Below are 12,404 nucleotides of genomic sequence, written 5' to 3'. Positions count from 1 at the left end.
CTGGTTCTTCTCAGGATTGTCTAATGGATAATGGATTGTTTTTTTTGAAATTCCCCCTCTACTCCCCATGAAATTCGAGACTACTTGCCAGGTTAGCTACATGGAGCATCTTCAATAATTTGTGGCTAGAATTAGTCTATTACAGCCATCACAAACATGCCCTGTTTTTTGTTTTTTAACAAAAAAAATTAGAAACTGTAAAAATAAACTAGTTCTGATCAATTTAATTACTTTAGGTAATTGCTCAAAATTAATTAAAATTTAAATCAAATTGAGAGGGAAACTGGAGGCTTCATTGAACCTTATCTCATACTGGGAGTATGTGAGCCAAAAGTTTTTTTTGTTGTTATTGCAAAAAAATTAATTTTTCATTAGTTTAATTGAAATGTTTCTTTTAGTATGATGCTGCCACAAACTTTGCTACTCTTTAATTTTGGAAGCTCCTGTGCAGCCAGTATCTCCCTGTCAAATACATTCTTGAAACCTGTATGTGTGAGTACAGAATGCTCACATATTTGACAACCTTTAGGCCTTAGGCTAGTTTTTCAATAACCCATTTTATTCTTTTTCATTTCCTATTGTATAGAATCATGGAATTAGAATTTTGAGGGACCTCTGAGGTCATCTAGTCTATCCCTCTCATTTTACAGATAAGGAAGCAGTCCCAATGCATTAAAATTTTCTAGATGGGGTTTTAAAAGTTTCTTTGTTGGGGTTAAAAGTTGTTTACTGTTGTTGACTAGTATGGATTGAAACATTGGGAGAAAACCAATGCCAACTGGAAGGATTCATAAAAGGGTTGATTTTGAGCTTTTAAGCGGTTTTATAATGTCTGTTACATATATCCTGTCTTTCTCATTCCTACCACCCTACTTTAAAATCTTACTATTTCACAGATGTACTTGGCAAGTCTTCTAATTGTTTTTCACTTCTCTGCTTTCCAACCATAGATACCCCTGCCAGATGAAAATTTTCCACATAATGCTTTAGACCTTTTTCTCCATCTTCCCAATCCTTCAGGCATTCCCTACTGAAAACAAAGGAAAGTTCAAGCTTTTAGCCTGAAAATAAAATTTCTTGGCTCCAGAAATCTTGACTATACCTACTTTATCTCATCGGACCTTTCTGGTATAACCCTATCTATTTACCCCCCTCATTTAGAATATTTTGCATTCAGACTTCCTCCTTAAATGTGCTCCAATAGTGCCCCTTTTGTAGGTTGCCTTTTTATTTCTCTTTGCTAATCCTTCAATGCTGAGATCAAGTCCCATTTCCTCTTAGACCATCACATCCTTCATGTGGATTCCCTGTCATCTGAACTTTTTTATGGTTGTTATTATGTACATTAGTTATCATTGAGTCCTTTCACTGTGCCCTGTGGAATGCTTGTTCCATAGGCAACACATTTTCCTTAATCCTAAATTTTTTTCTCTCCCATTCCTTCCCTCTACTAGCTATTACTCAAACCAGACTTCTCTCTAATGACATAACCTGCTTTGCTACTGTTTCTCATGCTGGCTACTCCTTCATTCATTCCTCTCAACTCACTGGTGGAGGTGAAAGAATTGGACTACTCTTTGCTCTCTTTTGCCACATCCAAGTTCTCTTCCATCCCACAGTAATCTCTACTTCTTTGAGTTTCATGCTATTCATATTTACTACCCAATCAAAATCCTAATAACTATTTTCTGTAGACCTCCAGGTTAACTCCCCTTCTCTCCTCAATGAGTTCAACACATGGCTCACAATTTTTCTTTCTTTACTAACTTCTGTCCTCATATTAGGGGACTTCAATATACATTATTGATGCTTCTTCAAATATCTGAAACACTCAGTTCCTCAACCTCTTCACTTCTCATGAACTGTTCTTTCCCCCTGCCTCAGTCACACATTAATGTGGTCATGCTTTTGATTTTGTTTGAGGATGTACCTCTTCCACTTTAAAGAATTTGGGAATCCCCTTATCCTACCATAATCTATTGGCGTTTTACCTTCTACATTTCCTTACAAAATCCTACATTTGATCTGCACTGTGACTTCTAGTCCCTTGGCCCCTCAATTCTCTCCCAGACTGTCTTCTCTGCACACTAGGCACTCTTTACTCTTTTCTTCATCTTGACTTGTTGATGCAAGAACAAGTTCAACTCTATGCTTCCCTCTCTTGAATCCCTATGTCCCTTGTAATTATGGTGATTATATTATATTATTATCATATCATATTACGAATCCCTGCCAAGCCTTAGCTTTAGATCACTGCCATTATTCATCACCTTTGCCCCTACAAATGTGCTGCTTAATAAAGGTGGAGAAAATCATGCAACTATTGTGACTTCATTGACTACAAATTTCTGTTACACAAACTCAACTAGGCCCTTAACTGATGCTAGGTAGTCTTTCTATACCTGCCTTTTAAACTCACTATCCTAGTTTCCAGAGTGGCTCTTTCAAATCTTTACATACCTTCTCAAACCTCCAATGGCCCCTCCTTCCCCCACCTTCTCACCTGAGATCCTTGTCTCATATTTTACAGAAAAAAAAATTGAGGCCATTCACTCTGAGTTTTCTGTCTTACTCATCTCATGTCACTCATATGTCTTCTACCACTATCTTCTCCTCTTTCCTATCTCACATGATGAAGTGGTCCTGTTCCCTACCAAGGCTAACCCCACTCTCCCTGCTCAAATGATCCCATCTCTTCCCATCTCCTCCAACATATTGCACCTTTTGTCATCCCCACTCTGTCACTTATTTTTTATTTCTCCCTGTCTACTGTCTCATTGCCTACTGCCTACAAAGATACCAACGTCTTCACTGTCCTCAAAAAATGCTCAATTGATTCCTCATCCTTGCTAATTATCATCCTATATCTTTTATGCTGTTTGTGGCTAAACTCCTTAAACTAACCTAAAAGTTGGTACCTCCACTTTCTCTCCCCTCTCTCTTAACCTCTTAAACTCTTTGACTTCCACTTCCTTATTCCCCTGAAACTGTTCTCTTCAAAGTGACCAGTGATCTTTTAGAAGCCAGTGACCTTTTTTCATCCCTCATTATCCTTGACTCCTCTGCATGCCCTTAACACTATTGATCACTCATTCTTCCTTGAGGGGCAGCTAGGTGGCACAATAGATAAAGTGAACTGTTACTGAGTTCCAATCTGGACTTGGACATTTACTAGCTCTGTGACCCTAGGCAGATCATTTAAACTACTTTGTCTCAGTTTCTCATCTTTAAAATGACTTGGTGAAGGAAATGGCAAACCAGTATCTTTGCCAAGAAAACCCCAAATGAGGTCACAAAGTCGGACAACTAAACAACAACCACCTCCTTGCTGTTGCTCAAACAAGATACTCCATCTCTTGGCTCCGCAAATTTTCTCTGACTGTTCTTCATGGCTGGAATGCACTTCTCCTCATGTCTTCCTCCTGACTCTCCTAACTTCCTTAAAAGTTCCAACTAAAATTCTATCTTCTACAGGAAGCCTTTCTCAATCCCTCTTAACTCTACTGCCTTCTCTTTGTTAATTATTTCATATTTATCCCATATGTGCCTTGATGGTATATATTTATTTGTTGTCTATCCTGTTAGATTGTGAGTTCCTTCAAGATGGGAACTTTTTTTTGCCTCTTTTTGTAGCTGTAGTGCTTGGTACAGTGCCTGGCACATGATAAATGTTTATTTATTGGTTGACCTAACCATCTTTGAACAGAGTATAAACTCAGCAAATTTTGGTAGCTATTTCTATATAATTAGCCTTCTTTGTATTCCTATGTATTTTATATATTTAACATTATTCTAAGGAATACATAGGCTGCATCAGACTGCCAAAAGAACCCCTGATGTATTAGATCCCTTCTAGTGTTAAATGGGGAACAAGAAAAGGAGTATGGATGAGATAGTTCTCATTATTGGATATCAGGGGATATCTAGTAGGCCCAGAGCAACTTGGTTGCATTAGGTTTTCTAACATTGGGGGTTTTCAGGCATAGGTGGATAACTACTTAACTGGGGTGTTGTAGAAAGAATGCTTTTTTAGGTATAGGTTAGAATAGTTGGCCATTTAACTTTGAAAAATTCTGTGCTTTTTCTGGAAAAGTGTGTACTTTGGTAGGTTTGTGGTTATAGTAATGTTGGTACTTCTTCCTAGGTATGTAGATATTAACCCCTCCAAACCTTATTCTGAACGGTTTTCGTGTGTGTATGTGTATGTGTGTGTGTGTGTGTGTGTGTGTGTGTGTGTGTTAGGTTATTTTGTTTTTTTTGGTTGAACTTGTATTTAAGTAATATTCTTTTATGTTAATAGTTTATTGGTTGATCAGTAGAAGTTTGGATGTATCTGAGTTCAAATTCAGACTAATTGTAACATCCATCACACTATCCTGTGTGAATATAGGCAAGTTATTTAATTTACCAGACATTTATTAAGAGTAACTTACTATAAAATGCAGCCAAGATGATGGAGTAAAGGCAGGGATTTGCCAGAGTTCTCCCAAATTCCCTTCCAAACAACATTAAAATATTGCCTCTTTCCCAGAAAGTCCCCTTCAAACCTTAAAATAATGCTGCAAAATGATCTGAAGAGGTAGAACCAACAGAAGGACAGAGTGAGACAACTTAGAATGTTGGCATGAAATGTCTATCTCACTGGGGTGAAAGTGGAGCACAGACTGCCAGCATGGACCTCGGGAATGACTGAATTGATATTGGTGGCTTCTGGGGCTTTCAGCCTGCATATGGTAAGGGAGTTGGATAACTGGTCAGAAGGAGATTACATTGGAAGCTGGACTCTGTTGCATTGTCCGTAAGCAGTTCCATGTCACAGCCCCAGGCTGAGGAGAAGCACTAGCAGGAGTAGGGACCTGGACACAGTTCCAGGGTAGAAAAGAGTGCTTGTGGTCATTCATAGACAAGCACACAGGCTAAAATAGCAGAGATCACACCTTTCCTTACACTGTAGCATCTTGAAAGAACTGAAAACTTAGAGACCCCCACAACTAGCTTTGAAAACAGGAGTGTGAAAAACCTGAAGCTTGGGATTAGTGCTGCCTCCATCCTGGAAGCAGAGTCCAATTTTAACATAAAATTAAAAGTGAATAATTAGACTGGAAAAATGGGAGCAAACACCAAAAAAAAAAAGAACCTTCCCATAGAAAGTTACTGTGGTGACTGGGAAAAGTAAAACATCCAGAAGACAGCAATATCAACAGCTACATGTACAGTCTGAAAGAAAAAATGTGAATTGGTCTCAGGCTCACCCCAAAAAAGAATTCCTGGAAGAGTCAAATAGGATTTTAAAAAATCAAATAAAAGGTGGAGGAAAAGTTGGGAAAAGAAATGAGAGTGAAACAATAAAATCATGAAAAAAGAGTCAACTGTTTGGTAAAGGAGACATAAAAAATACTGAAGAATGTAATACCTTTAAAAAAAAAATAGGTCAAATGATAAAAGAGGCACAAAAATCTACTAACGAGAACTTCTTAAAAAGCAGAATTGGCCATGTGGAAAAAAGAAAGGTACAAAAATTCACTGAAGAGAATTCCTTAAGAAACAGAACTGGCCAAGTGGAAAAAGATGTACAAAAATTCACTGAAGGGAAGAGCTTAAAAAGTAGAATTGACCAAAACACAAAAGCAGGTACAAAAGCTCACTGAAGAAAATAATTTCTTAAAAATTAGAATTGAGCATGTAGAAGCTAATAGCTCCATGAAATATCAAGATACATTAGCACAAAGTTTTAAAAAGCTAAAAAATAGAAGAAAATGTGAGATATTTCATTGGAAAAACAACTTGGAAAATAGATTGAGGAGAGATAATTTAAGAATTACTGAACTACCTAAAAGCCATGATCAAGCAAAGAACCTAGATACCACATTTTAAGAAACGATCAAGAAAAACTGGGATCTTAGAACTAGAGGGTAAAATAGAAATTGAAAGAATTCATTGATCACCTCCTAAAAGAGATCCCCAAATGAAAATTCCCAGGAATATCATAGGGAGTTCCAGAGCTCTTGGGTCAAGGAGGAAATATTGCAAGCATCCAGAAAGAAAAAAATTCAAATATATGTAACTATAGTTGATAATAAAAGATTTAGCAGATTCTGTATTAAAGAATCAGAGAGGGGTGGAGCCAAGATGGTGGAGTAGAAACACACAAATACACTAGCTCCGAACCCACAGCCCATAAAATATCTGTAAAAAAGAACTGCCAATAAATTCTGGAGCAGCAGAAGCCACAGAACAGTGGAGCGGACGAGATTTCTGATCCAGAGAGCCTGAAAACCTCTCACAAAAGGTTCTTTGCGGCGCTGTGGACGCGGAGCAGAGCCCAGCCCTGCCTTGGCCGCCCGGCGCTGAAAGGAGCAGATCCGAGCTGGGAGCAGATCCGAGCAGGCTTCAGGGACAGAATCTCCAGCAGCAGCGCGGGTCCCTCCACCCACAGGGGACAAGGGTCGGTGAGAGGGTCTCTTTGGTGGGTCGAGAGGGGAGTGGGGTGCCCCCATAACTCAGGCCCCCTCGGGAGGCAGCAGCGGAGGTGGGAGCAGAACGGGGCTCCCCAAGCAGGCAGGAGCTTGGATCCATTGTTGAAGGTCTCTGCTTAAACCCCCTGAGGGAACTGAGCACATGAGGTGGCCCTGCCCCCACCTGAGCACCTGAACTTGATCTCACACTGAGTAGCAGCCCCGCCCCCGCGGAAGCCCTGAGGCTGGGGAGCAGCATTTGAATCTCAGACCCCAAGTGCTGGCTGGGCAGATCTGGAGGCGAAGTGGGTGTGAAGAGGATATTCAGAAGTCAAGTCACTAGCTGGGAAAATGCCCAGAAAAGGGAAAAAAACCAAGACTATAGAAGGTTACTTTCTTGGTGAACAGGTTTCTCCTCCCTTCCTTTCTGATGAGGAAGAACAATGCTTACCATGAGGGAAAGACACAGAAGTCAAAGCTTCTGTATCCCAGCCCACTCAATGGGCTCAGACTATGGAAAAGCTCAAAAAGAGCTCAAAAAATTTTGAAAATCATGTTAGAGAGGTGGAGGAAAAACTGGGAAGAGCAATGAAAGACATGCAAGCAAAGTATGAACAGCAGGTCAGCACCCTGCTAAAGAAGACCTAACAAAATGCTGAAGAAAATAACACCCTGAAAAATAGGCTAACTCAATTGGCAAAAGAGGTTCAAAAAGCCAATGAGGAGAAGAATGCTTTCAAAAGCAGAATTAGCCAAATGGAAAAGGAGATTCAAAAGCTCACTGAAGAAAATAGTTCTTTCAAAATTAGAATGGAACAGATGGAGGCTATTGACTTTATGAGAAACCAAGAAATCACAAAACAAAACCAAAAGAATGAAAAAATGGAAGATCATGTGAAGTATCTCATTGGAAAAACAACTGACCTGGAAAATAGATCCAGGAGAGACAATTTAAAAATTATGGGCCTACCTGAAAGCCATGATCAAAAGAAGAGCCTAGACATCATCTTTCATGAAATTATCAAGGAAAACTGCCCTGATATTCTAGAACCTGAGGGCAAAATAAATATTGAAAGAATCCACCGATCACCACCTGAAAAAGATCCAAAAAGAGAAATTCCTAGGAACATTGTGGTCAAATTCCAGAGTTCCCAGGTCAAGGAGAAAATATTGCAAGCAGCTAGAAAGAAACAATTCAAGTGTTGTGGAAATATAATCAGGATAACACAAGATCTAGTAGCTTCTACATTAAGGGATGGAAGGGCATGGAATAGGATATTCCAGAAGTCAAAGGAACTAGGACTAAAACCAAGAATCACCTACCCAGCAAAACTGAGTATAATACTTCAGGAGAAAAATTGGTCTTTCAATGAAATAGAGGACTTTCAAGCATTCTTGATGAAAAGACCAGAGCTAAAAATAAAATTTGACTTTCAAACACAAGAATGAAGAGAAGCATGAAAAGGTGAACAGCAAAGGGAAGTCATAAGGGACTTATAAAAGTTGAACTGTTTACATTCCTACATGGAAAGACAATATTTGTAACTCTTGAAACTATTCAGTATCTGGGTACTGGGTGGGATTACACACACACACATGCACACATACACACATACATAGAGACAGAGTGCACAGAGTGAATTGAAGAGGATGGGATCATATCTTAAAAAAAAAATGAAATCAAGCAGTGAGAGAGAAATATATGGGAGGAGAAAGGGAGAAATGGAATGGGGCAAATTATCTCTCATAAAAGAGGCAAGCAAAAGACTTTTAGTTTAGGGAAAAAGAGGGGAGGTGAGAGAAAAACATGAAGTTTACTCTTATCACATACCACTAAAGGAAGGAATAAAATGCACACTCATTTTGGTATGAAAACCCATCTTACAATACAGGAAAGTGGGGGATGAGGGGATAAACAGGGTGGGGGGGACGATGGAAGGGAGGGCATGGGGAAGAGGGTGCAATTTGAGGTCAACACTCATGGGAAGGGACAGGATCAAAAGAGAGCATAGAAGTAATTGGGGGCAGGATAAGATGGAAGGAAATATAGTTAGTCTTATACAACACAACTATTATGGAAGTCATTTGCAAAACTACACAGATTTGGCCTATATTGAATTGCTTGCCTTCCAAAGGGAAGGGGTGGGGAGGGAGGGAGGAAAAGAAGTTGGAACTCAAAGTTTTAGGAACAACTGTCGAGTACTACTCTTGCCACTAGGAAATAAGAAATACAGGCAAAGGGGTATAGAAAGTTATTTGGCCCTACAGGACAGGGGAGAGGATGGAGACAAGGGCAGAGAGGAATGATAGAGGAGAGAGCAGATTGGTGATGGGGGCAATTGGAACGCTCAGTGTTTTGGGGTGGGGGGAGGAGACAAGGAGGGAGAAAATTTGGAACCCAAAATTTTGTGAAAATGAATGTTAAAAGTTAAATAAATTAATTAATTTAAAAAAAAAAGAATCAGAGTTTGGAAATGTGATTTTTCAGAAGTCAGAGGAGCTTAGATTACAACCAAGAATCACCTACCCAGCAAACCTGAGTATAATTCTTCAATGGAAAAAGCAGTTATTCAGTGAAAAGTGGTTATTATAATGAAAATAAGTAGAATAGAAATTTTGATATTCAAACATGAGACTCAAGAGAACCATAAAGTGCTAAACAGGAAAGAGAAATTATAAGAGATTAAATAAGGTTAAGCAAGAGATAGCATTATGGAATATAAAATGAATGATTTTGATTATATCAAATTAAAATGTTTTTGCACAATATCCTTTGATCCAGCAGTGGCACTATTGAGTCTATATTCCAAAGAGATCATAGAAAAGAGAAAAGGACCCATATGTACAAAAATATTTATATATTTTGTGGTGGCAAAGAATTGGACATTGAGGGGATGCCTATCAATTGAGCAATGACAGAACAAGTTGTGGCATATGAATGTAGTGAAATACTATCATGCTGTAAGAAATGACAAGCAGACAGATTTTTATAAAAACCTGGAAAGACAAATAAACTGATGCAAAGTGAAGTGAGAAGAACCAGGAGAATATTGTACATAGTAACAACAAAGCTGTGAGATAATCAACTCTGAATAATTTAGCTTTACTCAGAAATACAATGATCCAGGACAATTCCAAGGGACTTATAATGGTAAATGGAGTCTGAATGTAGAGCAAAGTATGCTATTTTCCCTTTTTTTTACCTTTTTTGTGTGTTTTTTTTTACTTTTGATTTGTTTCTTTCACAGTGTGATTAATATGTGTTTTACATGATTGTGTACATAAGCTATTAAAATTTTTTACTTTTTTCAGGAGGAAGAGGGGAAGGAGGGAGAAAATTTGGAACTCAAAATTTTTTTAAATGAATGATAAAAATTATCTTTACACATAATTGGAAAAATACTATTTTTTAAAGAAATTTTTGTACAAACAAATGAAGTCAAGATTAGAAGAAAAGCTGAAACCTGGGAATAATTTTTATAGCAAGTTTCTTTGACAAATGCTTCATTTCTTGATCATATAGAGAACTGAGTCAAATTTGTAAGAGTACAAGTCACTCCCCAATTGCTAAATGGTCAGAGGATATGAACAGGCAGTTTGCAGATGAAGAAATCAAAGCTGTCTATAGTCATATGAAAAAATGGCCTCAATCACTATTGATTAGAGAAATACAAATTAAAACAACTCTGAGGTGCCATCTCACATCTAGCAGATTGGCTAATTTGACAGAAAAGGAAAAGGAAAAATAAAAAACCAAATGAGCTTGTTGCTGGGTCTTTTACTAGAATTCTTTACTATGATCTTCATCACTCAGTTTGCCTACAATTGTGCCTCACAGTTCTAATCTGGTTTGTCTCACTTCTCCTCTCCAATCCCCCCAACTCTCATTTTTCTACATACTTTCATCCACATACCACTATACAAATATGAGCTCAAATTTATGATCTGTGTGGGCTCAAGCTTTAAAATGTTACTGAACATGTATTCTGCCAGCTATACATTGGCCAGGTTCTCCTTTTTCCCCTCATTATGTCCTCTTCTCCCCTACCTATGCAATCCCAGGTAGTAGAGCTGATGTCTGATGATTGATACTAATTTTAAAGCCAGTGGAACACCAGTCAAAAAATTGGTTCATTTGTTCTTGACTGGCAGTTGTCATATTGACATCTCTTAATACCCAGTCTCCACCATTTACGTGATGTGCAGACTGTGTCCTTGCCATGGTATGGGTCACATTTCATAATATAGTTGAAGGGATCAGAGCAGGTTTTGAGGAATCTCAGCCCAGGGAGTTGTTTATGTTGTTTATGTTTATGTTAATAACTCATGTCTTCTTAGACATAGGTGAATAGATGTCTGCTGGTGAGCCAGTTGAGGTTGGTTCAAGTCAGGCAATTGATGTCTATGTTTCATTTGCAGATGGCATGATTGGAAGTCTGGAAGGTAGAGTTTGCAGATGGCATGATTGGAAGTCTGGAAGGTAGAGTACCAAACACCTTCCAAAGCCTTCCTTTGTAGAGGGCAGAAATTGGACTTTGAGCTCACTCCCCTTTTTTCATCTGCTATTCTACCTGGTTTCAGCTCCACAGAACAAGATGCCCCCAAGTCCTCACTTTCTTGCCTCCTTAGAACAGGGAGTGTCTTTTTCTTAATTGTATCTTCAACACTCAACATGGTCCCTGGCACATAATAAGTGCTTAATATTTATTGAATTGTGTTTCTTGCCACTGCTATTGGAGCAACTCTCCACTGATTTGATATGAGATGAATCCTGCATCTGTGCCTTCCTAAAGGTAATATTAGGAAACTCTAGAATCCTATGTACTGTTCTGGCTTATGGATATATTCCAACACCAGATCAATGATCTCTTTCCCAATACTGTAATGTCTGCAGGCCCAATTACTGGCTGTATCATTCTTACCTGAGATCAGCTGCTCAGGGTAGAGCAGCTACCTAAAGATAAGGTCCTAATCTCATCCATTACAGCATACTGTTGATCTGCAAAGGCTATTCTGATCACGTCTCTTGGCTCCTGTTTCACCATCTCCCCAAGGTCTTATCCCTGGACCACTATATCACTGGATGTACTACTACTGGGTTGGATACCGTGCTTCAAGCAATATAGTTCCTTCAGGCAATCATTCCATCTCTCTCTGGCCTGACCGATGTGCATAGAGTCCAGTTCCTTATAAATGGTTGTTCTAATACATGAAGGTAGGAGATTTTTGTTGACTGCAAACAGGCTATGTAATCTTTGCCAACATTGCAAATCCCTTGGTTGATAACAGTAAAATGTATCAATCTTATTGTGGTGTAATGGCATCTCTGGGTTCTCAAAACTAGGACAGCATGAGATCTGGTAGTTTTTACTACATTGAAGAGGCTTTGAGTAGTCGCCTAGCTATAGACATTGAAAAGTTTCATCTACTTTTCATGGAGATGTAATGCAAATAAAGTTGACTAAAATGTTTAGAGAATATAAGATCTCACTGTTGTTATTAAAAATGATTTGACTTGAAAGATATGTAGCCAAGTACTATTGATTCATAATATCTTACATAGGACCCCTTCTCTTCTCTGACACTACCATTAGTCAAGTGCCAGCCCTTATCACTTCATCACCTGGACAACTACAATAGCCTTATTGTTGATCTCCCTGCTTCAAGTGTTTTCCCACTCCAGTCCATCCTCTACTCAACTGTGAAATTGATCTGACCATGTCACTCTTCTATTCAGTAATGACTCCCCTTCACTTCTAAGATCAGATATAAAATCTTCTGTCTGCCATTCAAAGCCCTTCATAACTTGGTCCTTTCCTATTTTTCTAGACTTTACTCCACCCCCTCCATCTCTCCACCCTACCCCCATCAAACTGTACAATCCAATAACATTGGCCTCCTCATTGTTCCTCAAACAAGATGTTCTCTCTCCTGACTTGGGGCATTTTC

General features: G+C 38.7%; 1 protein-coding gene across 9 annotated transcripts in view; it reads left to right on the top strand.

Annotated features, from left to right (window-relative positions):
* The window catches only part of SMAD5 (SMAD family member 5), a 43,518-nt gene that overhangs the window by 8,071 nt on the left and 23,043 nt on the right, over positions 1–12,404 (top strand). For 3 of the 9 annotated variants that reach the window (XM_072629866.1, XM_072629870.1, XM_072629871.1), the window contains exon 3: positions 10,875–10,935. The exons of 5 other annotated variants lie outside the window; for them this stretch is intronic. The gene's annotated coding sequence lies outside the window, so the exon portion shown is untranslated. Of the gene's footprint in view, positions 1–10,874; positions 10,936–11,509; positions 11,671–12,404 lie in introns of all 9 variants that reach the window. One more of the 9 variants, XM_072629865.1, reaches the window with a different exon arrangement.

Source organism: Notamacropus eugenii, chromosome 1 (assembly GCF_028372415.1).
Source record: "Notamacropus eugenii isolate mMacEug1 chromosome 1, mMacEug1.pri_v2, whole genome shotgun sequence".
Lineage (NCBI taxonomy): Eukaryota > Metazoa > Chordata > Mammalia > Diprotodontia > Macropodidae > Notamacropus > Notamacropus eugenii.
Note: the sequence above shows the minus strand (reverse complement) of the source record. Positions and strands in the feature narration are given on the sequence as shown.